Source organism: Coregonus clupeaformis, chromosome 30 (assembly GCF_020615455.1).
Source record: "Coregonus clupeaformis isolate EN_2021a chromosome 30, ASM2061545v1, whole genome shotgun sequence".
In the NCBI taxonomy this organism is placed as follows: domain Eukaryota; kingdom Metazoa; phylum Chordata; class Actinopteri; order Salmoniformes; family Salmonidae; genus Coregonus; species Coregonus clupeaformis.
The window spans coordinates 39,950,943-39,975,070 of record NC_059221.1 but is presented as its reverse complement, the minus strand read 5'-3'; the positions used below and the strand labels follow the sequence as shown (position 1 = coordinate 39,975,070).

The window sequence follows — 24,128 nt, the reverse complement described above, 5'->3', positions numbered from 1 at the left end:
TAACTGACAGGCATCTCAGGTAGACCTACACATTAATGTTGTTCTAAGAGACAGGCATCTCAGGTAGACCTACACATTAATGTTGTTTTAACTGACAGACATCTCAGGTAGACCTACACATTAATGTTGTTCTAACTGACAGACATCTCAGGTAGACCTACACATTAATGTTGTTTTAACTGACAGACATCTCAGGTAGACCTACACATTAATGTTGTTCTAACTGACAGACATCTCAGGTAGACCTACACATTAATGTTGTTTTAACTGACAGGCATCTCAGGTAGACCTACTCATTAATGTTGTTTTAAGAGACAGGCATCTCAGGTAGACCTACACATTAATGTTGTTTTAAGAGACAGGCATCTCAGGTAGACCTACTCATTAATGTTGTTTTAACTGACAGACATCTCAGGTAGACCTACTCATTACTGTAGCTCAAGAACAGATTATCAAAAAAAAAATCAGGTTTAGAAGTTGACCATTTTTATCATTTTATAAAATGAGTGGTCAGTAAGGATTAATAATCTGTTCATATTTTGTTCATGAATAATGTATACATTATTTATAAACATTTATAAACTGATGGTGCAGACTATTTAATTATTTTATATATTTTTATCATTGACATTGTTTAATTGATTGTCCAGGTACAAGATTACCATTTAATTTAGAATTTTAAAGGATTCAAAGGATGAAAGTGTCACGATCGTCGAAGGAGGAGGACCAAGGCGCAGCGTTGAAGGCAAACATACTTTATTATCCAAAGTGATAACACGAACAAAACAATAAACGAATAACGTGACGTCCTAGGTTAAACAACCAACACGGAACAAACCAAACGGAACAAGATCCCACAACTACTGTGGGAAAACAGCCTGTTTAAATGTGGTTCCCAATCAGAGACAACCAGCAACAGCTGACACTCGTTGCCTCTGATTGAGAACCACTCTGGCCAACATAGAAATACACAACTCTAGAATACCGACATAGAACAAGAACACATAGAATCTACACACCCTGGCTCAACATATAGAGTCCCCAGAGCCAGGGTGTGACAGAAAGGCACAAATCCAACAAATGGTTTTAGTCGACATATATGATACTCTTTTTTAAGATGATAGGATGTACTTGGACTGGGCATAAAGCCTCTGATCACAGTCAATAATAAAGGCAGTGTTTATTCAGCCGGTTTCCTAAGACAATAGTAGTCCTATCTTTTTCTGGCGGGTGTGCTGATTGGTCAATCCAAGCCACCCGATGATGTTGTGATTTCTAATGATCATCTACATTGTTCTGGGGCAGTGGAGGCTTCTGAGGGGAGGACAGCTCATTATAATGGCTGGAACGGAGCAAATGGAATGGCATCAAACATATGGAAACCATGTGTTTGATGTATTTGATACCATTCCACCTATTACGCTCCAGCCATTACCACGAGCCTGTCCTCCCCAATTAAAGGTGCCACCAACCTCCTGTTTTCTGGGGAAATACAACTCTCTCCAAAAAAGGTTGGTGACACTGTTAGTACAAAGCTAATTCATTAGGTTACTTACAAACCCTGCATAAATGGTAACCTAATGCAAAGTGTTACCAACAAACTGACACATTTCTTCATTTGAAACAATTGTGAATGTGCAGTGAATGATGACGAAAGTAGCCCACAGAAAAACAGGATTGTGTTTTTTTTGTCTGTGAGCTAACATATCCACAACCACGGCAACAGGCCGCACGGGCGCTTTGTTTCCCCCTCTCTCTTTTTCATACGGGGTCAGCAACAAACAATCTCTAAGTTTGGCAACGTCAGCTGTGCTTAAAACAACAGGCATTGTTCACCCGGTTGTGTTTATAGAAATCTAAAGGTTTCAATGGAGAGTTTTTTTCTTTGCTCCTGCCAATCAACTCCTAATTTCCCTAATGTTGGTTAGCTGTTTGAAAACGCAGTCTTATGTTCTTTTCCTTCTGCTTTTGAAGGATGTGCAAGGGGGGATTCTTGTATAAACAGGACCTTGAAAATGGGCACTGGGTAGCTTGCATTCTTTGAATTTTTTTTTACCAGAGGCTGCAGGCTCTGCCAGAGATATGACAGAGAGGAAGTCCAGGGGGGCAGGAGCTTGACAGGGGGAGCAGGTAGCTACCTAGTGGTTGCTATACAACACCAGCTGTCGCAGAAAGGCCAAGAAGATCATCAAGGACCTCAGCCACCCGAGCCACGGCCTGTTCTCTCCGCTTCCATCACTGAGACGCGGGCAGTATAGGAGCATCATGGCAAGAACTGTCCGACTGGCCAATAGCTTCTACCCAGACCATGGAACAGGCCGTGGCTCGGGTGGCTGAGGTCCTTGATGATCTTCTTGGCCTTCCTGCGACACCTGGTGTTATAGGTGTCCTGGAGGGCAGGCAGTGTGCACCCAATGGTGTGTTCGGCTGAGCGTACCACCCTCTGTATAGCCTTGTGGTTAGTGGCAGTGGAGTTGCCGTACCAGACTGTGATGCAGCCTGACAGTATGCTCTCGATGGTGCTCCTACAGAACACTGTGAGGGCCCTCAGGGACAGATCCAATTTTTTCAGCCTCCTGAACTCGAAGAGTCGCTGTCGTGCCTTCTTCCACGACATCCACGGTGCCCGTGTGGTTTGACCATTTCAGCTCTTCTGAAGTGTTTTTGACCGTCTCCACGGCGGCCCCATTGATGAGGATGGGGGCGTGCCCAGCCTGGTTCCTCCTTAAGTCCACAATCAGCTCCTTTGTTTTCGCTGACGTTGAGGGAGAGGTTGTTTACCTGGCACCACGCCGTCAGAGTGCCTACATCTCTGTAGGCTGTCTCATCGCTGTTGGTAATCAGGCCTACTACTGTCGTATCATCAGTGGCCACGCAGTCATGGGTATGCAGGTGGTATAAGAGGGGAGTGAGGACGCACCCCTGTGGGATCCCCGTGTTGAGGATCAGTGTGGAGGAGGTAATGTTGCCTACCTTCACCACCTGGGGACGGCCCGTCAGGAAGTCCAGGACCCAGTTGCAAAGGGAGGAGTTGAGTCCCATGCCCGTGAGCTTTATGGTGGGCTTAGAGGGGCACTATGGTATTGATGGCTGAGCTGTAGTCAATGAACAGCATCCTCACATATGCATTCCTTTTGACCAGGTGGGTGAGGGCAGTGTGCAGTGCAATGGTGATTGCATCGTCCGTGGATCTGTCAGGGCGGGTAAGCAAATTGGAGATGGTCAAGTGTATCGGGGAGGGAGGAGGTGATGTGGTCTTTGACTAGCCTCTCGAAGCACTTCATGATGACGGAAGTGAGTGCTACGGGTCGGTAGTCATTGAGTTCAGTTACTTTCCCTTTCTTGGGCAAAGGAATGATAGTGGACATCTTGAAGCAGGAGGGGATAACGGCCTGAGCTAGAGAGAGATTGAAAATGTCTGAAAACACAACAGTTAGCTGGTCTGCACATGCTCTGAGGGCGTGGCTTGGGATGCCATCTGAGCAGGCGGCCTTGCAAGGGTTAACACGCTTGAATTACTTACACAGTCCTCCGTGGAGCCCGTAAGCACGTAGCCCTCATTGTCCTCAGGGGCTGTCCTCGGCAGCTCAGTCGTTATGCTCAAAGCGTGAGAAAAAGGTGTTTAGCTCGTCCAGTAGGGCGCTGTTGGTGTCCACGACGTGACTGCTTTTCTTTTTGTAATCCGTGATGGTTAGAAGCTACTGTCACGTACGCCTCGTGTCCGACCCTCTGAATTGCTCCTCCACTAAGTCCCTATACTTGTGTCTCATCATCTTGATCGAACTGCGTAGGTCGTATTTATACTGTTTAAGCATACAATTGTCCCCGGTCACCTTGCCGTGTTTATAAGCAGCATATCTCTCCTTTAGTTTCCCGACTAAGCTGCCATCAATCCACGGTTTTTGATTTGGGTGAGAGAGAGAGAGAGAGAGAGAGAGAGAGAGAGCGGTTTTGATATGGGTGAGAGAGAGAGAGAGAGAGAGAGAGAGAGAGAGAGAGAGAGAGAGAGAGAGAGAGAGAGAGAGAGAGAGAGAGAGAGAGAGAGAACCACAGAAAGGGAGTTTATGAGAAGATCGAGTTCAGACCATAAAGATCCTATTAAATTACTGGAGGGGCTATGTCATAAACCCTCAAAGTTCCAGAATGGGGTGGAAATGGCAGCCATATTGGTCAGGGAGAAATCCAAACCAGTCTAATTGGAATGAATGGCAGTAGAGGGATAATCCTGATTTTACTGCAGGACAATAAAAGTAAGGCATGTGATATTTCAGCAATTGCGTAATAAAAATAGAATACAATAGAAATAGTATACAAGGAGTTGTACTATGACCTTAGCAGTGCATGGCTCAACAAACTGGGAAGGAACATTTTAAAGGTCCATCTCTTGGCATCGCAGAGAAAACCTTGCAGTTTCCAAGCAAATTTCTTACAATTCTACACATTTTGTCACGGGGCAGAGAGATTTTTTGTTGTTGCAGCTTTAAAGCTAATATCCTGCAATTCTACACATTTTGCCATGAGGCAGTTTTAAAGCTTAAATTACAGTGCATTTATGTTTTTTTAAATACTTTTTTGGGGAATACAAGAAGTATTGAGTTGAAAAATTGATCATTGGTGGAGTACTGTGGAAACCAACATCCCTATGATCCTCCCAGGCCCATGTTGCCCAGGGTTAAGAACATAAATTGTAGATTAATAATATTATACTGAACATAAATATAACGCAACATGTAAAGTGCTCTCCCATGAGCTGAAATAAAAGATCCCAGAAATGATCCATACGCACAAAAAGCTTATTTCTCTCCATATTATGTGCACAAATTTGTTTACATCCCTGTTAGTGAGTATTTCTCCTTTGCCAAAGTAATCCTTCCACCTGACATGTGAGGCATATCAAGAAGCGGATCATTTCACAGGTGCACCTTGTGCTGGGGACAATAAAAGGCCACTCTAAAATGTGCAGTTTTGTTACACAACAACACAATGCCACAAATGTCTCAAGTTTTGATGGAGAGTGCAATTGGCATGCTGACTGCAGGAATGTCCACCAGAGCTGTTGACAGAGAATTTAATGTTAATTTGGCAGTACGTCAAACAGGTCTCACGATCGTAGACCACGTGAAATCACGCCAGCTCAGGACCTCCACATCCGGCTTCTTCACCTGCGGGATCGTCTGAGACCAGCCACCTGGACAGCTGATGAAACTGCTGGTTTGTACAACCTAATAATATTTGCACAAACTGTCAGAAACCGTCTCAGGGAAGCTCATCTGCGTGCTCGTCGTCCTCACCAGGGTCTTGACCTGACTGCAGTTTGGTGTTGTAACCGACTTCAGTGGGAAAATGCTCACCTTCCATCCCCACTGGCACGCTGGAGAAGTATGCTCTTCACGGATTAATCACGGTTTCAACTGTACCAGACAGATGGCAGACAGCGTATATGGCGTCGTGTGGGTGAGCGGTTTGCTGTTGTCAACGTTGTGAACAGAGTGCCCCATGGTGGTGGTGGTGGGGTTATGGTATGGACAGGCATAAGCTACGGACAACTAAAACATTTACATTTTATTGATGGCAATTTGAATGCACAGAGATACCGTGACGAGATCCTGTGCCATTCATCCACGGCCCCATGTCGCAACGATCTGTACACAATTCCTGGAAACTGAAAATGTCTGAGTTCTTCCATGGCCTGCATACTCACCAGACATGTCACCCATTAAGCATTTTTAGGATGCTCTGGATCAACGTGTATGACAGCGTGTTCCAGTTTCCACCAATATCCAGCAATTTCGCACAGCCATTGAAGAGGAGTGTGACAACATTCCACAGGCCACAATCAACAGCCTGATCAACTCTATGCGAAAGAGATGTGTCATGCTGCATGAGGCAAATAGTGGTCACACCAGATACTGACTGGTGTTCTGATCCACGCCCCTACTTTTTCTTTTTTTTATGATATCTGTGACCAACAGATGCATATCTGTATTCCCAGTCATGTGAAATCCATAGACTAGGGCCTAATGAATTTATTTCAATTGAATGATTTCCTTATATGAACTGTAACTCAGTAAAATCTTTGAAATTGTTGCATGTTGAGTTTATATTTTAGTTCATTGTATTGCATTACACCCTCTAAACTTATTCCAAAAAATAAACATTCGTTTCATCTGTTGTTTTTAGTAATATTCATAAAATAAAATAAAATGTAAAATATAATATATTATATCACCTGTAGAGTTAGTATAATAATATAATAATATATAGCTATTTTGTATATATATGTTTTGAGGCCCCAGGGGTCCATGGAGCCCACTTTGAGAATCCCTGCCTTAACCTCTCCTGAGGGGTAAACTACAAAGCATAATCAATGTTAGCGAGATAACTTACCTACATTTTCTGAAAAAACTTTTTTTTATATATATATATACACTACCGGTCAGAAGTTTTATAGCACCTACTCCAGATCATCTGTGTCCTAAATATACTACTCATTCAAGGATTTTTCTTTATTTTTACTATTTTCTACATTGTAGAATAATAGTGAAGACATCAAAACTATGAAATAACACATATCATGTAGTAACAAAAAAAGCGTTAAACAAAATCAAAATATATTTTATATTTGAGATTCTTCAAATAGCCACACTTTGCCTTGATGACAGCTTTGCACACTCTTGGCATTCTCTCAACCAGCTTCATGAGGTAGGCACCTGGAATGCATTTCAATTAACAGGTGTCCCTTCTTAAAAGTTAATTTGTGGAATTTCTTTCCTTCTTAATGAGTTTGAGCCGATCAGTTGTGTTGTGACCAGGTAGGGGGGTATACAGAAGATAGCCCTATTTGGTAAAAGACCAAGTCCATATTATGGCAGGAACAGGTCAAATAAGCAAAGAGAAACGACAGTCCATCAATACTTTAAGACATGAAGGTCAGTCAATATGGAACATTTCAAGAACTTTTAAGGTTTCTTCAAGTGCAGTCGCAAAAACCATCAAGCACTATGATGAAACTGGCTCTCATGAGGACCGCCACAGGAATGGAAGACCCAGAGTTACCTCTGCTGCAGAGGATAAGTTCATTAGAATTACCAGCCTCAGAAATTGCAGCCCAAATAAATGCTTCACAGAGTTCAAGTAACAGACACATCTCAACATCAACTGTTCAGAGGAGACTGTGTGAATCAGGCCTTCATGGTCGAATTGCTGCAAAGAAACCACTACTAAAGGACACCAATAATAAGAAGAGACTTGCTTGGGCCAAGAAACACGAGCATTGGACATTAGACCGGTGGAAATTTGTCCTTTGGTCTGGAGTCCAAATTGGAGATTTTTGGTTCCAACAACCGTGTCTTTGTGAGACGCGGTGTGGGTGAAAGGATGATCTCCGCAGGTGCATTTCCCACCGTAAAGCATGGAGGAGGAGGTGTTATGGTGTGGGGGTGCTTTGCTGGTGACACTGTCTGTGAATTATTTTGAATTCAAGGCACACTTAACCAGCATGGCTACCACGGCATTCTGCAGCAATACGCCATCCCATCTGGTTTGGGCTTAGTGGGACTATCATTTGTTTTTTCAACAGGACAATGACCCAACACACCTCCAGGCTGTGTAAGGGCTATTTGACCAAGAAGGAGAGTGATGGAGTGCTGCATCAGATGACCTGGCCTCCACAATCCCCCGATCTCAACCAAATTGAGATGGTTTGGGATGAGTCGGACCGCAGAGTGAAGGAAATGCAGCCAACAAGTGCTCAGCATATGTGGGAACTCCTTCAAGACTGTTGGAAAAGCATTCCAGGTGAAGCTGGTTGAGAGAATGCCAAGAGTGTGCAATGCTGTCATCAAGACAAAGGGTGACTATTTGAAGAATCTCAAATATAAAATATATTTTGATTTGTTTAACACTTTTTTGGTTACTACATGATTCCATATGTGTTATTTCATAGTTTTGATGTCCTCACTATTATTCTACAATGTAGAAAATTGTCCAAATAAAGAAACACCCTTGAATGAGTAGGTGTTCTAAAACTTTTGACCGGTAGTGTATATATGCTTGAAATTGTCATGGTCTCATTGACTCAACAACCAAAAACACATTCTAAATTTAGATGCCTTAATGTACCAGAAAACACCCCTCTGGTCCTGGCATCCTGTAAGTTATTCTGGGTGTAACTGAACCATGTGCACTGTCACAGGACACAGATGACCTGGAGCTGGCTCACTGGTCAGTCACAGGACACAGATGACCTGGAGCTGGCTCACTGGTCAGTCACAGGACACAGATGACCTGGAGCTGGCTCACTGGTCAGTCACAGGACACAGATGACCTAGAGCTGGCTCACTGGTCAGTCACAGGACACAGATGACCTAGAGCTGGCTCACTGGTCAGTCACAGGACACAGATGACCTAGAGCTGGCTCACTGGTCAGTCACAGGACACAGATGACCTGGAGCTGGCTCACTGGTCAGTCACAGGACACAGATGACCTGGAGCTGGCTCACTGGTCAGTCACAGGACACAGATGACCTAGAGCTGGCTCACTGGTCAGTCACAGGACACAGATGACCTGGAGCTGGCTCACTGGTCAGTCACAGGACACAGATGACCTAGAGCTGGCTCACTGGTCAGTCACAGGACACAGATGACCTGGAGCTGGCTCACTGGTCAGTCACAGGACACAGATGACCTGGAGCTGGCTCACTGGTCAGTTCACAGGACACTAGATGACCTAGAGCTGGCTCACTGGTCAGTCACAGGACACTGATGACCTGGAGCTGGCTCACTGGTCAGTCACAGGACACAGATGACCTGGAGCTGGCTCACTGGTCAGTCACAGGACACAGATGACCTGGAGCTGGCTCACTGGTCAGTCACAGGACACAGATGACCTGGAGCTGGCTCACTGGTCAGTCACAGGACACAGATGACCTGGAGCTGGCTCACTGGTCAGTCACAGGACACTGATGACCTGGAGCTGGCTCACTGGTCAGTCACAGGACACAGATGACCTGGAGCTGGCTCACTGGTCAGTCACAGGACACTGATGACCTAGAGCTGGCTCACTGGTCAGTCACAGGACACAGATGACCTGGAGCTGGCTCACTGGTCAGTCACAGGACACAGATGACCTGGAGCTGGCTCACTGGTCAGTCACAGGACACTGATGACCTGGAGCTGGCTCACTGGTCAGTCACAGGACACAGATGAGTCTATGTATCAGAGCTACAGCCATTGGATAACAGATCAGAGGTTGTAGACATGGGGAGAGGAGGGGTGATACCTCAACTCTATAGAGCAGAGCAGAGCAGGCCATTCTTCCATAAGGACTACCAGGAGAGGAGGGGTGATAACTCAACTCTATAGAGCAGAGCAGAGCAGTGGCCATTCTTCCATAAGGACTACCAGAGACAGACTATCCCCCTCCATGATCGAGTGATGGCAATGGGACTAACTCTACAGGTGAATTTCTCTTCAGTATCATGAGAGGAACGGCATCGGCATGTATAAGAGAGTTGGCAAGAGGGGGAAACACAACATGTGTAGGACAGTAAAGAGAACGAGAATTCAGGCTGGGGTACACCCAGCTCAGGAGTTATTCATTAATTAAGGCCGGGGTACTCCCAGCTCAGGAGTTATTCATTAATTAAGGCCGGGGGACTCCCAGCTCAGGAGTTATTCATTAATTAAGGCCGGGGTACTCCCAGCTCAAGAGCTATTCATTAATTAAGGCTGGAGGACTCCCAGCTCAGGAGTTATTCATTAATTAAGGCCGGGGTACTCCCAGCTCAGGAGTTATTCATTAATTAAGGCCGGGGTACTCCCAGCTCAGGAGTTATTCATTAATTAAGGCTGGGGTACTCCCAGCTCAGGAGCTATTCATTAATTAAGGCCAGGGTACTCCCAGCTCAGGAGTTATTCATTAATTAAGGCCGGGGTACTCCCAGCTCAGGAGTTATTCATTAATTAAGGCCGGGGTACTCCCAGCTCAGGAGATATTCATTAATTAAGGCCGGGGGACTACCAGCTCAGGAGTTATTCATTCATTAAGGCCGGGGTACTCCCAGTTCAGGAGTTATTCATTAATTAAGGCTGGGGTACTCCCAGCTCAGGACATATTCATTAATTAAGGCCGGGGGACTACCAGCTCAGGAGTTATTCATTAATTAAGGCCGGGGTACTCCCAGCTCAGGAGTTATTAATTAATTAAGGCCGGGGTACTCCCAGCTCAGGAGTTATTCATTAATTAAGGCCGGGGTACTCCCAGCTCAGGAGTTATTCATTAATTAAGGCCGGGGTACTCCCAGCTCAGGACATATTCATTAATTAAGGCCGGGGGACTACCAGCTCAGGAGTTATTCATTCATTAAGGCCGGGGTACTCCCAGCTCAGGAGTTATTCATTAATTAAGGCCGGGGTACTCCCAGCTCAGGACATATTCATTAATTAAGGCCGGGGGACTACCAGCTCAGGAGTTATTCATTAATTAAGGCCGGGGTACTCCCAGCTCATGAGTTATTCATTAATTAAGGCCGGGGTACTCCCAGCTCAGGACATATTCATTCATTAAGGCCGGGGGACTACCAGCTCAGGAGTTATTCATTCATTAAGGCCGGGGGACTACCAGCTCAGGAGTTATTCATTAATTAAGGCCGGGGGACTACCAGCTCAGGAGTTATTCATTAATTAAGGCCTGGGTACTCCCAGCTCAGGAGTTATTCATAAATTAAGGCCGGGGTACTCCCAGCTCAGGACATATTCATTAATTAAGGCCGGGGGACTACCAGCTCAGGAGTTATTCATTCATTAAGGCCGGGGTACTCCCAGCTCAGGAGTTATTCATTAATTAAGGCGGGGACTCCGGCTCAGGAGTTATTCATTCATTAAGGCCGGGGTACTCCCAGCTCAGGAGTTATTCATTAATTAAGGCCGGGGTACTCCCAGCTCAGGACATATTCATTAATTAAGGCCGGGGGACTACCAGCTCAGGAGTTATTCATTCATTAATGCCGGGGGACTACCAGCTCAGGAGTTATTCATTAATTAAGGCCGCGGGACTCCCAGCTCAGGAGTTATTCATTCATTAAGGCCGGGGGACTCCCAGCTCAGGACATATTCATTAACACATTTTAACACTTTCCTCCTCCTTTCTTCTCATCCCCAGAGATAAACACTCTCATTAGAATGACTAGCCTTCCACCTCACTACCTCCAGCACACTGCAAGTACAACTGCTGTTTTGTGTGTGTGTGTGTGTGTGTGTGTGTGTGTGTGTGTGTGTGTGTGTGTGTGTGTGTGTGTGTGTGTGTGTGTGTGTGTGTGTTTGTGTGAAAGGAGGGAATGCTTGGAGCCCTGCACTGCTCAGGGGAAAAGGAGGTTTAGGTTTCAGATGAGGGGTAAAATAGTTAACCAGAGGTTCTGCTCAATGCCAGATGAGCTTCAGTCTACAGTACATCTCTTTGTCACTGACCCCTAAACATAGATATGGTTTTCAGTAATACCATAACATGTAACATAGTAAATGCCAGGATAATGTCATCATATACACATAGTGTTTCTCCTATATGCATTTAGCAGCCACACACCACCGCTGCTAAATCGTGGCTGCCACTGCAATGATCATTTCTAACAATCACCTAAATAAAAACTAGAGTCAGGGAGAATAAAACATTGGGGGGCCACCATTGATTTTGTTATAATGTTTTAGTCACTCAGATAGCATAAGAACGTGACATAAGCCATGTCAAAATGTGTAGAATTGCAGGACATTTCCTTTGAAACTGTAACATGTTCTCTCTGCCCCATGGCAAAATGTGCAGAATTGTAGGAAATTAGCTTTAAAACAACAACATTTTGTAACTTTGCCACCATTGCTGAAAAAGATCCTAGCGGAAACACTGTACACATACAAATCATTGATTATCCCCATTCCATACTATTCATTACATAACAATCATTTAGGAAAGGGTACTAGTGATAACTTCACTTTCCAAATAACATGTCAAACACAAATGAAGCATTGATTGATTTAAATCTTCATCCACCAGTGGCTGACATCTAGCTGAGGCTTATGGGATATCAACTGGTCACCTATTTCCTTAGCACAAAAACACAACCAACTGGCAAGTACTGTACTTCAATATTTGGACAGAGGTGCGAAATAGAAGGCCACTAAATAAACATATCTCTCTAGTCACAGTATGGTGTTAAGACAAGATCAAAGTCTATTCACATCTTCAAGAATCTCCTGTATTTGTGAATATGTACAAAAATAACTAAACAGCTACAACCAGTGGTAGAAAAAGTACCCAATTGTCATACTTGAGTAAAAGTTAATAGAAAGTTAATACCTTAATAGAAAGTTACTCAAGTAAAAGTGAAAGTCACCCAGTAAAATAGTACTTGAGTAAAAGTCTAAAAGTATTTAGTTCTAAATATACTTAAGTATCAAATGTAAATGTAATTGCTAAAATATACTTAAGTATAAAAAGTAAAAGTAAAAGTATACATAATTTCAAATTCCTTATATTAAGCAAACCAGATTTTATTGTTTTGAAAATTTACGGATAGTCAGGGGCACACTGCAACACTCAGACATCATTTACAAACAATGCATTTGTGTTTAGTGAGTCTGCCAGATCAGAGGCAGTAGGGATGACCAGGGATGTTCTCTTGATAAGTGTGTGAATTGGACCATTTTCCTGTCCTGCTAAGCATTCAAAATGTAACAAGTACTTTTGGGTGTCAGGGAAAATATATGGAGTAAAAAATACATTATTTTCTTTAGGAATGTAGAGAAGTAAAAGTAAAAGTTGTTAAAAATATAAATAGTAAAGTAAAGTACAGATACCCCAAAATAACTACTTAAGTAGTACTTGAAAGTATTTTTACTTAAGTACTTTACACCACTGGCTACAACAAATCTAATTCCATTTGTACGTAAATAGCTCACAGACCAAAACAGAATGGACGAAACCAGCCGTAGCTGAGGGGATGCAGCCCGAAAACACAACTGCACAGCAAAACAGTAAAAGACAGCATAAACATACGAACGTTAGATAGACACAACGTTTCAACTGTCTCCCCCCTCCCCCATTTACATCGTAGGACATTCTACTATACACTCAGAAGAAAGGGTTCCAAAAGGGATCTTCAGCTGTCCCCATAGGAGATCCCTTTCTGGTTCCAGGTAGAACCCTTTTTGATTCCAGATAGACAAAACTACATAATGTGAATTAAGGGTATTCGTAGCTGGTGAGTTTTGCAGAACCTCTCTGGTGGTTGTATCTCTATGAGCTCTTTTCCCCCTGTCACTGTGGCGTCCAGCAGGCAGCTGAGGCGGTGAGCACAGAGATATGTGCAGAAAGTCAGTCGCTGGCAAAAATGAGGCCATTCAACCACATGGCCAGTGTGAAGAGGACACACTGGCCTGCGATTGGCCAGCCCACACTGGGGTAGGGAGGGCACAGTACAGAGGGGGGAGGGTAGAGAGAGGCGGTCACGTGACCAAGTCCAGCATTGAGCTTTATAATAGGCCCTCTCTTGGAGTAGAGAGGCAAAGGCTGGATGTGAACCAAAATCCCTCTACCACACACAGGCTGGGCATTGTTGTCTATTCACTGGACTCCATCTCAGGGCACTTTATCATTCAATTAGGACAGCTTTCACACCAGACACCAGAGAAAAGGGACCTTCAATCAAACTGAAAACTTCACACTGGCCCTGGAGGGGACACAGAAAGGACTCACAGTTGTCACTCCACTTCCATTTCTTTGTGTTGTTGTTGTCCAAGACTTTGAGGAGAAGGAGACGGAGGGAGAGGAAGAAATGTGAGAGAGGGAGGAAAAGAGAGCGGAGGTATGTGCATCTGGGCACTACAACATGCAGTCAACCACGTGTTTGTGTGTGTTCATGAAGTGTATGGGGTAGTATTGCCATATTAAGAGAAGAGAGAGGGGGAAGAGAAGCCCTCGAAGAAGGAGAAGAAAATAAGGAAATAAGAATATGGTAAAGAGGAGGAAGAATGGAAGAGGACCTACCAGGAGGAAGACAAGATAGGACGAACAGACTGATGAGAGAGAGGACAGGTAGAGAGGAGGAGCAACACTACTGGTAGGAGAGAGAGGATGAGAATGGTAGGATGAGATCGGAGGAAGTTCACAAAGGAGAGATGAGAAGAGGAATTAGGAACCCTAGTCCAAGGAGCAGCCAATTAGGAACCCTAGTCCAAGGAGCAGCCAATTAGGAACCCTAGTCCAAGGAGCAGCCAATTAGGAACCCTCGTCCAAGGAGCAGCCAATTAGGAACCCTCGTCCAAGGAGCAGCCAATTAGGAACCATAGTCCAAGGAGCAGCCAATTAGGAACCCTAGTCCAAGGAGCAGCCAATTAGGAACCCTAGTCCAAGGAGCAGCCAATTAGGAACCCTCGTCCAAGGAGCAGCCAATTAGGAACCCTAGTCCAAGGAGCAGCCAATTAGGAACCCTAGTCCAAGGAGCAGCCAATTAGGAACCCTAGTCCAATGAGCAGCCAATTAGGAACCCTCGTCCAAGGAGCAGCCAATTAGGAACCCTCGTCCAAGGAGCAGCCAATTAGGAACCCTCGTCCAAGGAGCAGCCAATTAGGAACCCTAGTCCAAGGAGCAGCCAATTAGGAACCCTCGTCCAAGGAGCAGCCAATTAGGAACCCTAGTCCAATGAGCAGCCAATTAGGAACCCTCGTCCAAGGAGCAGCCAATTAGGAACCCTCGTCCAAAAGTGAGGGATGCTGAGTTAGCGGCTTCACCTCACGTAGCACTTTTTTTTTTCTCTCGCTCAGGTATAGAAAAACTGTTGTAACGGCAGGTAGCTTAGTGGTTAAGAGCGTAGTGCGTATAGTAACCAAAAGGTCGCTGGTTCTAATCCCTGAGCTGACTAGGTGAAAAATCTGTTGATGTGCCCTTGAGCAAGGCACTTAACCTTAATTGCTCCTGTAAGTTGCTCTGGATAAGAGCATCTGCTAAATGACTAAAATGTAACTATGAACCACTGATTAATGTAGGTTCATTCAGTAAGTTAATTTATAGCAGTTCAGAATTAAGACATGTTCAGACAGACTTAAATCAGAAACTGAATGTACTCAACTTGGGCTTGAATGGACAGAGCACATGTTCACCTGAACACAGAGCAAAGCTGCGGTACCTGATTGACCTCCCATGCACTCTGATGTCTTAATGAAGTTCTCTCCACATTTATCAATCCAACCTTCAGACAATTTTCATATTCCCTCATCTTAATGTATGTATCCTTTCCTTCGCCATCCTCTTCCTCAAACTTCATGGCCAAATGTTGTGAGCTTTGAAAGTTACCAAATAATTTGAAATCATTTCACACAGCCTAAAACTCTATGTTTTTCTGCACCTTTCTAGTAGGGAGAGATCCTTTCTTGTCTTTTGTCTGAGAAGGGAGTTGAATGTTTTCGTTGGCATAATTATATTTTTTTAGTTTGGGATTGTTGAGCAGGGTGGGGTTGCAGAGGGGTTACTAAAAATCACTTGAGAGGAAGGGAGGGGGAAATGTGTCACCAGACCCGATGTCTGACTGTACTCTGCTCTGAGTGTGAATCAGGAGTTACTCTCACTACTGCCGCTCCACTCGTTGGCTCCTCCCTTCAGGTTTCCTCTGATTCACTGACTCATAAGATAGCATAACTGGATTGCTGCATGTTTAACGTATTACAAGGCTAAGACGAATAACTCCCGCCTTAGTCAGGGATATGACTAACGTTTAGGTACATCTTATTTTCATTATTTAAAAAACCCCTTTAAATGCTGACCTACATGTTCTCCTGTCACTTAGCTAAACTTAGCATCTTTAGAAAGGATCATAGAGAATGATCAGAGGTTTTGCATAGTGAAGCTCAGGATCCACAAACTGTCAGTCTGTCTCAACTAGCCTCCAGACTGAGGGTCCTGGTTAGGGCTCAATACAAATGAATGTTAGGCCTACTGCTGCTAGGTAGCTCTCTCTCTCTGCTCTCCCCCTCCCCTCTGTCTGTCCTTGATTGCAGGAGTGAAGCCTGGTGTGCGGGAGTCAGGGTTCCAGCTGCAGCTCATTCACCATAATCACCTCAGCCTTTAAGACCCGGTCAAACTTGCCACTCATCGTCAGATCATAGTCAAGACGACCATGTTAGTTTCGCTGTTGACTCAACCTGCTTGTTTTCGCCCTTTGTGTTTTTGGCCTGTTCTAGTTACTTTTCTCCTGTTCCACAGATTATTGGAACCCGACTCCTGCCTCCGCTTCACTCCTGCCACCACCATCCTGCTTTCCACTACCGGACCTCCCTTTTGGACTCACCACGGACACTAGGACGTTACGGTACCACTCCTGCTCTGAACCTGGATCTGTTACCCTCCCTGTAAACCTGGACTTGCTCTTCCCCTATTATTGGAAACCTGGACAAATTGAACTCTGTAAATAAACCTGTTAAACCTTCTCTGGCTCGTGGTAGTTGTCTGCATTTGGGTTCAAATCCAGTTAAATCATGACAATGAACCTGCTTTGCAGTTCTTACACACTAAAGCTATTCCCCACGGTCATATAAAATCACAGAATCCCTTTGTGTGCCGTAAAACTGCCAGGTAGGCTCACCTCACAGGTATCAGTTTTCAGAGTGTGAGCATGTCCGCAGGCAGTAGTTTGTAAACAAAGATATTGCATAAATATTGGCATGTGCAATTGAACCTGGCTCTTAGTCTCTTGCCTCGGTTATTGTCTGAGTGATTGCCATGGAAATAACAGCAGTACTACATTTTTGTCATTTAGCAGACACTCTTATCCAGAGCGACTTACAGTTAGTGAATGAATACATTTTTTTTTTTTCATACTGGTCCCCCGTGGGAATCAAACCCACAACCCTGGCGTTGCAAGCGCCATGCTCTACCAACTGAGCTACAGCGAATCAATGCATTTGACTTCAGGGCAAAACGTTTCTGATAGATCCTCTGACCTCTGATAGGTCCCCGACAAAAAAAATAACTTGGTCGACCAAGAGTCGTCTGTTCTTTCGATCAATCGACTGGTCGAAATGTTCAAACATATGTGTTTTAATAAAATCAACTATATGTAGGCTACTGAGCTTATCTGATGCTTTAAACACACTGTGATTAAATAACTAAGACACACAAATGACTCAAGAGGGAGCCAGAGATCAAGATAGCCTAACCAGAAGAAAAAAACCTGTTCCCGAACCTCCTTCTCCCACTGCTGCTGCTGGCCTTCGCAGATTCTGCCATTACGCTCCCGAAGCTGCTGGTAATAGGCTACACCAGGGGTCGGCAACCTTTTCTATTTGGAGTTCCAATTTATCTTACCATTTCTACCGATCTGCGTGCCAATTATGATTTTCATATGCACATTTTCGTGGAACAGTTTAATTTATTTTATAATAAAAAGTCTTCCTATCTCAAAATCATTGTCATGTGATTCAAATTCTATCTAAATCTAAATTAAAATTATACAAATATAAAAGTAACTTCTATTGCCATTGTAAAAATAGCCAACATAAAGCAAACAAATAAAAAACATTGCAGCCTGCAGGTAGAAAAATAAATCACTTTGGCTATGCATGGCCTGTCTGCAAGGAGCTTGAAACATTGTATCTACTACCAACTTGGTCCAGGCCAAGCTTGTGCTAACAAACTTGCAACATTGCATAAAATATTTTGGACCCTCCGTTTCCTGGGCCAGTGAGCTCCGGACAGACACAGCTGTAGTTTATTTGCACAAGGGATAAGAAGTAATCAGGTAGGCCTATTTTATGACATTTCCACCGGATCAGAGCATGACATTTTTTTCCCCCCTTTCATGCCGAGTGGTTATCAAAAGGGAGAGAGCTGTAAAGATTTTTCAAATAGGCTCCATTGAGGAATTATTATAATTCTCAATGGATGTAAAAACAGACTTTGTTTGCTTGCTATTTGAGGTGAAGAAAATATTACTTTGAGAAGCTCCACAGCTCATTAGGGGTGGTGAGTTAAAACAATCAGAAATACTATCAGATCCCCAAATGGGCAAATTTATAAGCCTACATTTGTGCGCAGGCCACGTAGCCTAGGCCTACTTCTATGCGTAATCAGGTGCGCGTCCTTACTCAACCTTGACAGAAGCGCTCCAAACAAAACATAATGAATAAATTGACAGAACTCGTAAATGGAATGAAATAAAACAAAACCTGTTTCTCACAAGTGTAGCCTAGGTTGTGCGCTCTGCAAACAACGTGTCCACTCTGACAATGTGAACTGTAAAAGACTGTAATAATAATAATATATTGAATGCATTAACAGCAATTATGGTAACCAAACAGACATTGTAGATTAGAAATTATGGGAATTAAGGGTAAATGTACTACTGGTGATAATGGTGTGCCATCCCCGCGGCCTCCGCAATGGATTAGTCCACTGAGACAGGCATGAATCAAGACTGCCATAATTGTATTTATTTTTTTGCAACTGCTCGACTAAAAAATCATCGGTCGACCAACAACCTATCGACAAAACAGTCGACCAGTCGACTAAATCTATCTATCTATCTATCTATCTATCTATCTATCTATCTATCTATCTATCTATCTATCTATCAGCTTAATCAATTACCAACTTGGAACCTCAGATACCAGTTATAAATCAACTGATCTCATCAACACTATGTTTGGAAAGAACCATGAGACGTTCCAGTGTGTTTTGAGGTTTAAACTCTTCCTCAAACAATGAAGTTACAGCGAAGCCCCTAAAACCAACAGTGTGTTTACTGCGGAGAGTAAAGACAGGTAATACATCTAAAGTAGACATCATGCAGGAAGTGGCCCTGAGGGGTGTAAGTGTGTGTAAACCGTGGGTGCTTTATGATGGATGGAACTAGGTCCTGAAAAGCCCCAGCTGCCCTGCTCTTCCCAGAAAAAGATCCACAAGGAAAAGTGGCAGTATGTGGTTCAAGCATCTAGCGTCATCCTACTATTTCAGACATGCACACTGCAAGGGCCATCAGAATGTGCAACGGCCCAAAGAAACGTCTACCACTCTGCATGTACTGTACGTGAGAAAATGTGTGTGTGTGTGGCTGTGTGTGTCATATGTTTATGAGTGTACAGATGTAGGATCTTAATTTGATCACTCTTTTGTTGCTGAGACTTTTCCTGCACAGCAGGAAATGCAAACTTGTAGTGTATTCAAGGTTTAAAAAGGCTTCTAACGTTTGTAATTTACACTTTAAAATGTCAGACTTGATTTGTCCTAACGAAAATGTATCAACCCCTACAGAAAATGTCCATTAATTATAATTCACATAATAACTCACATTTCCTGATGCTGCAGGATTCTTTTCCTGCTGTAGCAAACTGGCTCAAATTAAGATCCTACATCTGTATGTAAGCACACATGCTTACATATGAGTGAGTGTGTGTGTGTGTGTGTGTGTGTGTGTGTGTGTGTGTGTCCTTGCGTGCGCGTGTCCGTGCTTGCGTGTGTCCGCGTGTGCTTGCATGTGTGCTTGCATGTGAGCGTGCCTCTGCGCGTGTGTTCTCATACGCATACAGGAGTTCTGTTTCCTGTCAGTCTTTTATCCAGACAGCATCACTCTCCTCTCTGCCATAGCATTGCCATGAAAGAATGTTCTAAAACCTCTTTGAGAATTGAAGGAAAACTGGCTGGATCATGTCCTGAGGGCAGCAACAGCATTCATTCTGAGAACATTCTCATGTTTCACCAACTCTTGTCTTTGCCTAAATTATATAACAGGCAATAGCTTACCCATAATGAAAAGGATACAACAACAAGTATTGAACAGCTTGGAATCAAAAACAAAGCTGACAAACTCTTTAGGAAAATAAAACTGTGATATCCAAACATTAAATACATGTCACATATTAACTCAACCTTAGAAATAGATGAAATTCCATAAGTACTTTGATCAAATAAACACAACAGCTTTGTTTGTATGATGAATCATGTTGCCCATCGCTATCTGTTTTGATCCAGATGGGAATCTATCTCTATGGTGCTAGACTGTTCACCAGCTCTCGCTGGGGATCTGTTGGGAGTGATATTAGCCCTGTGAACATGGCTCTGATGTTATCTCTCTCACCCTCCTCACCCTTTTCCAGTTTTATGGGCTGAGTTGGAGTGACCAAAACAACCACAGGGTTCAACAGTCAGCCCGGCTACTGTGTGTGAAACGTTGGAAAACACAAATAGATCCTCTTTCCCTTCTCGGTTGACACGCGCACACACTTTGAGAGACAGACTACTTCTAATGCCCCACGATCCGCAGCGGTCCTCAGGCTCCCAATCTGCCTGGTTTTCTCACGCTGATAAAACGACAAATAGAACAATGTTGTTGCCGTCCCTGATGCTAACGTCCATTCTTACGTGAACCCACGGTCCCCACCAGCCTCGCCACTCCTCAGTGCTCCCCAAAGAAGGTGAAGAAATACAAATAATTAGAATCAGAGCTGTTCCTGGTTACTAACTACCATGTGTCCTCTCCGAGGGCTGTCCTTCCCATTACCCTAACTCATGCTCTTTTCTCATGGAAATCAGCCTCCGACCCACAGAGGTGAAGGGGATTGTGGGACATTTCCAGAGGAAGAGAGGAGACCCTCCCTCCACCACACACAAAAACATTTCTCTATCACAAAGGCAAACGTGTAACTCGTTACCTTCCCACCACACACAATAAACTCAGGTGTAAGGTCATCAGAAGAAGACGTTCAACTATAGTGTTTCAAAATGTTTATCCATGAAAACGTACCTACTGCTAAAGAAAACATAGTTATCGTTATCTACAAAAACAAGGGTGAGGAAAAACCAATATATTAAATAAAGTGTAATGTGATAGTACCAGGTTATTTGTTAAGTCATAAACTGTCTTTTCCACAAAGAATATATACTTCTAAATGCTGTTTAACTTTGAAATGTTTACATGAACATTTCTGTTCAAATTGTCCTTGTCACAAAGGTTTGTTTTGAGCAGTTCTACTGACTATTGGAGAGAGAGAAAACTAACTCCATTTGTTGTGGAGTTGTAACTCCATTTGTTGTGGAGTTACAAATATACTTTTGCAGAAGTAGGCTATATCCACAATATATGTAAATATTCCATATTACTTTGTAGCCTATACGTCCATCATGTTAACACGTTGTTATATAATACTTTAGTTTGATCTAAGTCTTGCTGTCACAGAATTCGGTATTTTGTGAGGATATACTCACTCAGAAATAATGTGGAAAAAGAACAAACACCAACACATGCGTCTCAACTTGCACTTGCATTGTTATTGTCAATAACAAAAGCAATGTCTCGTGACGTTCTCGCTTCCATTTCCTTATTATGTGTCTCGAGGCAGTGGAAATGAGGCCTTGATGGAGTGAGCATGCTCGTGTCAGACCTGCCATAACGGCGAGTAGGCTATTTGTTGCCTCCAATTCGTGGTGGTGATTATTTGGTAGGCTAGACATTGGGCTAACTATCCTACAGTAGACTGTTTAATTTTTCAGGGACGCATGTTGTTTATGTAGCATACAATGTTTGCCAAATTAGTTGCCAAATGAAGTAACATTGTATCTAATGGCTTACATTAAGGCAAGTAGCCTTACTTTCACACGGAAAGCCTATATAGGTCGTCGAACATTCAATAAGCAGTTAGCAATAGCATTGATAGCCTAATAATAAAGTAGACTCGTTTATTAATGTAAAACTTGAAATTACTGGAACTACTAAAAGTAAATTGGAGCCTCTAACAGACACTAAAGTCACAGGAGTTTTGACATGTTGCTCAATGTTTCAGGCTCCATTCTGTTATTGCAACGTGGGTTTGTCCAATTGATAACGAATAATCATATAGCCTATCTATCCGCACACAACGTTCTCTGTCGTAACAATGTAATGCACGTCATATTAGCCTAATATGTTGATCCTTGACATAGTAGTCCCGTGTATATAGTCCCGTGTAGCTCAGTTGGTAGACCATGGCGCTTGCAACGCCAGGGTTGTGGGTTCGATTCCCACGGGGGACCAGTATGAAAAATGTATGCACTCACTAACTGTACGTCGCTCTGGGTAAGAGCGTCTGCTAAATGACTTAAATGTAATAATAATCACAGGAAGTGTTATGTTTGCGTGCTAATGTAGGCTACATCAAAACATGAAAATAATCGAAACACTTCCAAATACAAAATTAGGCCCATGCCTAAAATATTCAAGCTAATCAATTAGATCAGCCACTGCAGACAACATAACCTCATGTTGCTTATCAGAATATGTTTTCTTAGAGCCTAATGTTGTTTGACAAAACAGTTTGAAACGAAATAACAAAGTTCAACAACAAAACAGCAAACAATCACAAGTGTATCAGTGTGCATATGAAATGAGCTGAGCTCCCTCCCGCATCCATAACATGACCCTGCCCCCCTCCAAAGGGGTAGTATTTAGCCCTTACAAGGCACACACAAGGCAAGAGACACAAAAGTCACACAGCCCCTCAATCCGCCAGAAACATCCGATCAGCGACAAACAAATGACACAAGCCATTGCAGCGTGGACGAACAGTCGAAGGAAAACACTCAAATAGTTCTACACTTCTATAATGTGACGATTTTGAGCGCCTAGATATCAAGCAACAACTTCCATGAATTAGGATATGGTGCAAGTAAACATCGAATGTGACATGTGTAGGTACTTTTTTAAAATCAGAGTTGTTTACTCTTTCAAATACAACAGGGACGTTCCCTCTTCTATCTCCCTCGCTCTTCTTCTGCAGGAGCACGCTCACCATCATAAATATTCGGAAATTCTTTAAAATTCTGCAATTCGCAGAAAACTTGCACTGAACATCAATCATCATTGCCAAAGCTATCATTGACACAATGCAAAATGTTTACAACTTCAATGATTTACATTTGTAACACATTTATCGACAAAGCTTCGAGCGAAGAGGCGATCGCGTAATTAAAAATTAAATACCCCGACGCTTACATACTTCCACAAAATAAGCTAAATTAAAACATGTCCGATTGCAGAACAACTACAATAGATCCCTGTTAATTAAAATGTCGTCAACATCAAACTATCGATTATCATTGAAGAAAGTTGCTGTAATATTCTTAAAACGTATTAAACAAAACATGCACACATCAGAACGAGCAGCCACATTATGAGGTCTTACAAAAAACGAGCAGTTACCCACCAAAAAGTTTCCAGCGCCGCATTAGTCAATTTCACATGGAACCCCGGTAACATTCCATCACCTACTATTCGCAAACCTACGGTGGGAGACCCCACGCCACCGTTCACGGTCTTTCTCCCCTCGATCTGTTGTTTTATTATTTTTTCCAATTTTTTCTATAATTTTTCTATATTCTGGGCCTGAGTGTGTCTGTCTCGCTCTCAGGCTGCAGCAGAGTTAAGGGGCGCGAGCATTGTGGGAGTGTGACGTCAGGCCACTTTCGCAAACTTTTTTTACTAGGGACATGCAGCGTACTCTTTTTTTTATCGTTCTAGATTGACTGTTTTTTTTCTCTCCAATAACTGTCATGGCAATATATAATTGATTCAACTGCAGTCTACCCTATCAGTGTACATAACTAACAGAGATATTTAAACTTTAGACAGACTTAATATAATAAGAAATAAATGGGTAAACAAAGCAAGATAAATAAGCATTTATATTACAATTTCACATATATCATAATTATAGTATAACTATTATTCTGATCACCAGGCCTATATATTTGAAGAATATTAATTTTATTTTCGATATACATGTTATTATACCCTATTGATTTGGCATTGTTTGTGCTGAATATGATAACTGGGGCATATGTATTGAATAAAGACGTGTTTTATGTCAAAACACCAATCTCAAATATTTTCACAATATTGCTTAATCAACCATTACACATTGATTATATTCAGAGGCAAGTTTATAGGCCTATAGATAGCCTTATGTTTTACTAACTAGTAGCCTACTTCTGTGCTTTGCAAGTAATCCCACTCATTGCTTTAATCATATTGGTCTGTTTATTCGTTTATGTTTGGGTTTTATAATACTGAACGAAGCATTTCGAAATATATAGAGAATTTAAAGTTTGTGGAATTATT

General features: G+C 43.0%; 1 protein-coding gene across 1 annotated transcript in view; it reads right to left on the bottom strand.

Annotated features, from left to right (window-relative positions):
* The window catches only part of LOC121546118 (zinc finger protein PLAGL2-like), a 40,118-nt gene extending 16,689 nt beyond the window's left edge, over nucleotides 1-23,429 (bottom strand). The window contains exon 1 of the mRNA XM_041857155.2: nucleotides 23,215-23,429. The gene's annotated coding sequence lies outside the window, so the exon portion shown is untranslated. The remainder of the gene's footprint in view (nucleotides 1-23,214) is intronic.
* Between the last annotated feature and the right edge of the window lie 699 nt (nucleotides 23,430-24,128).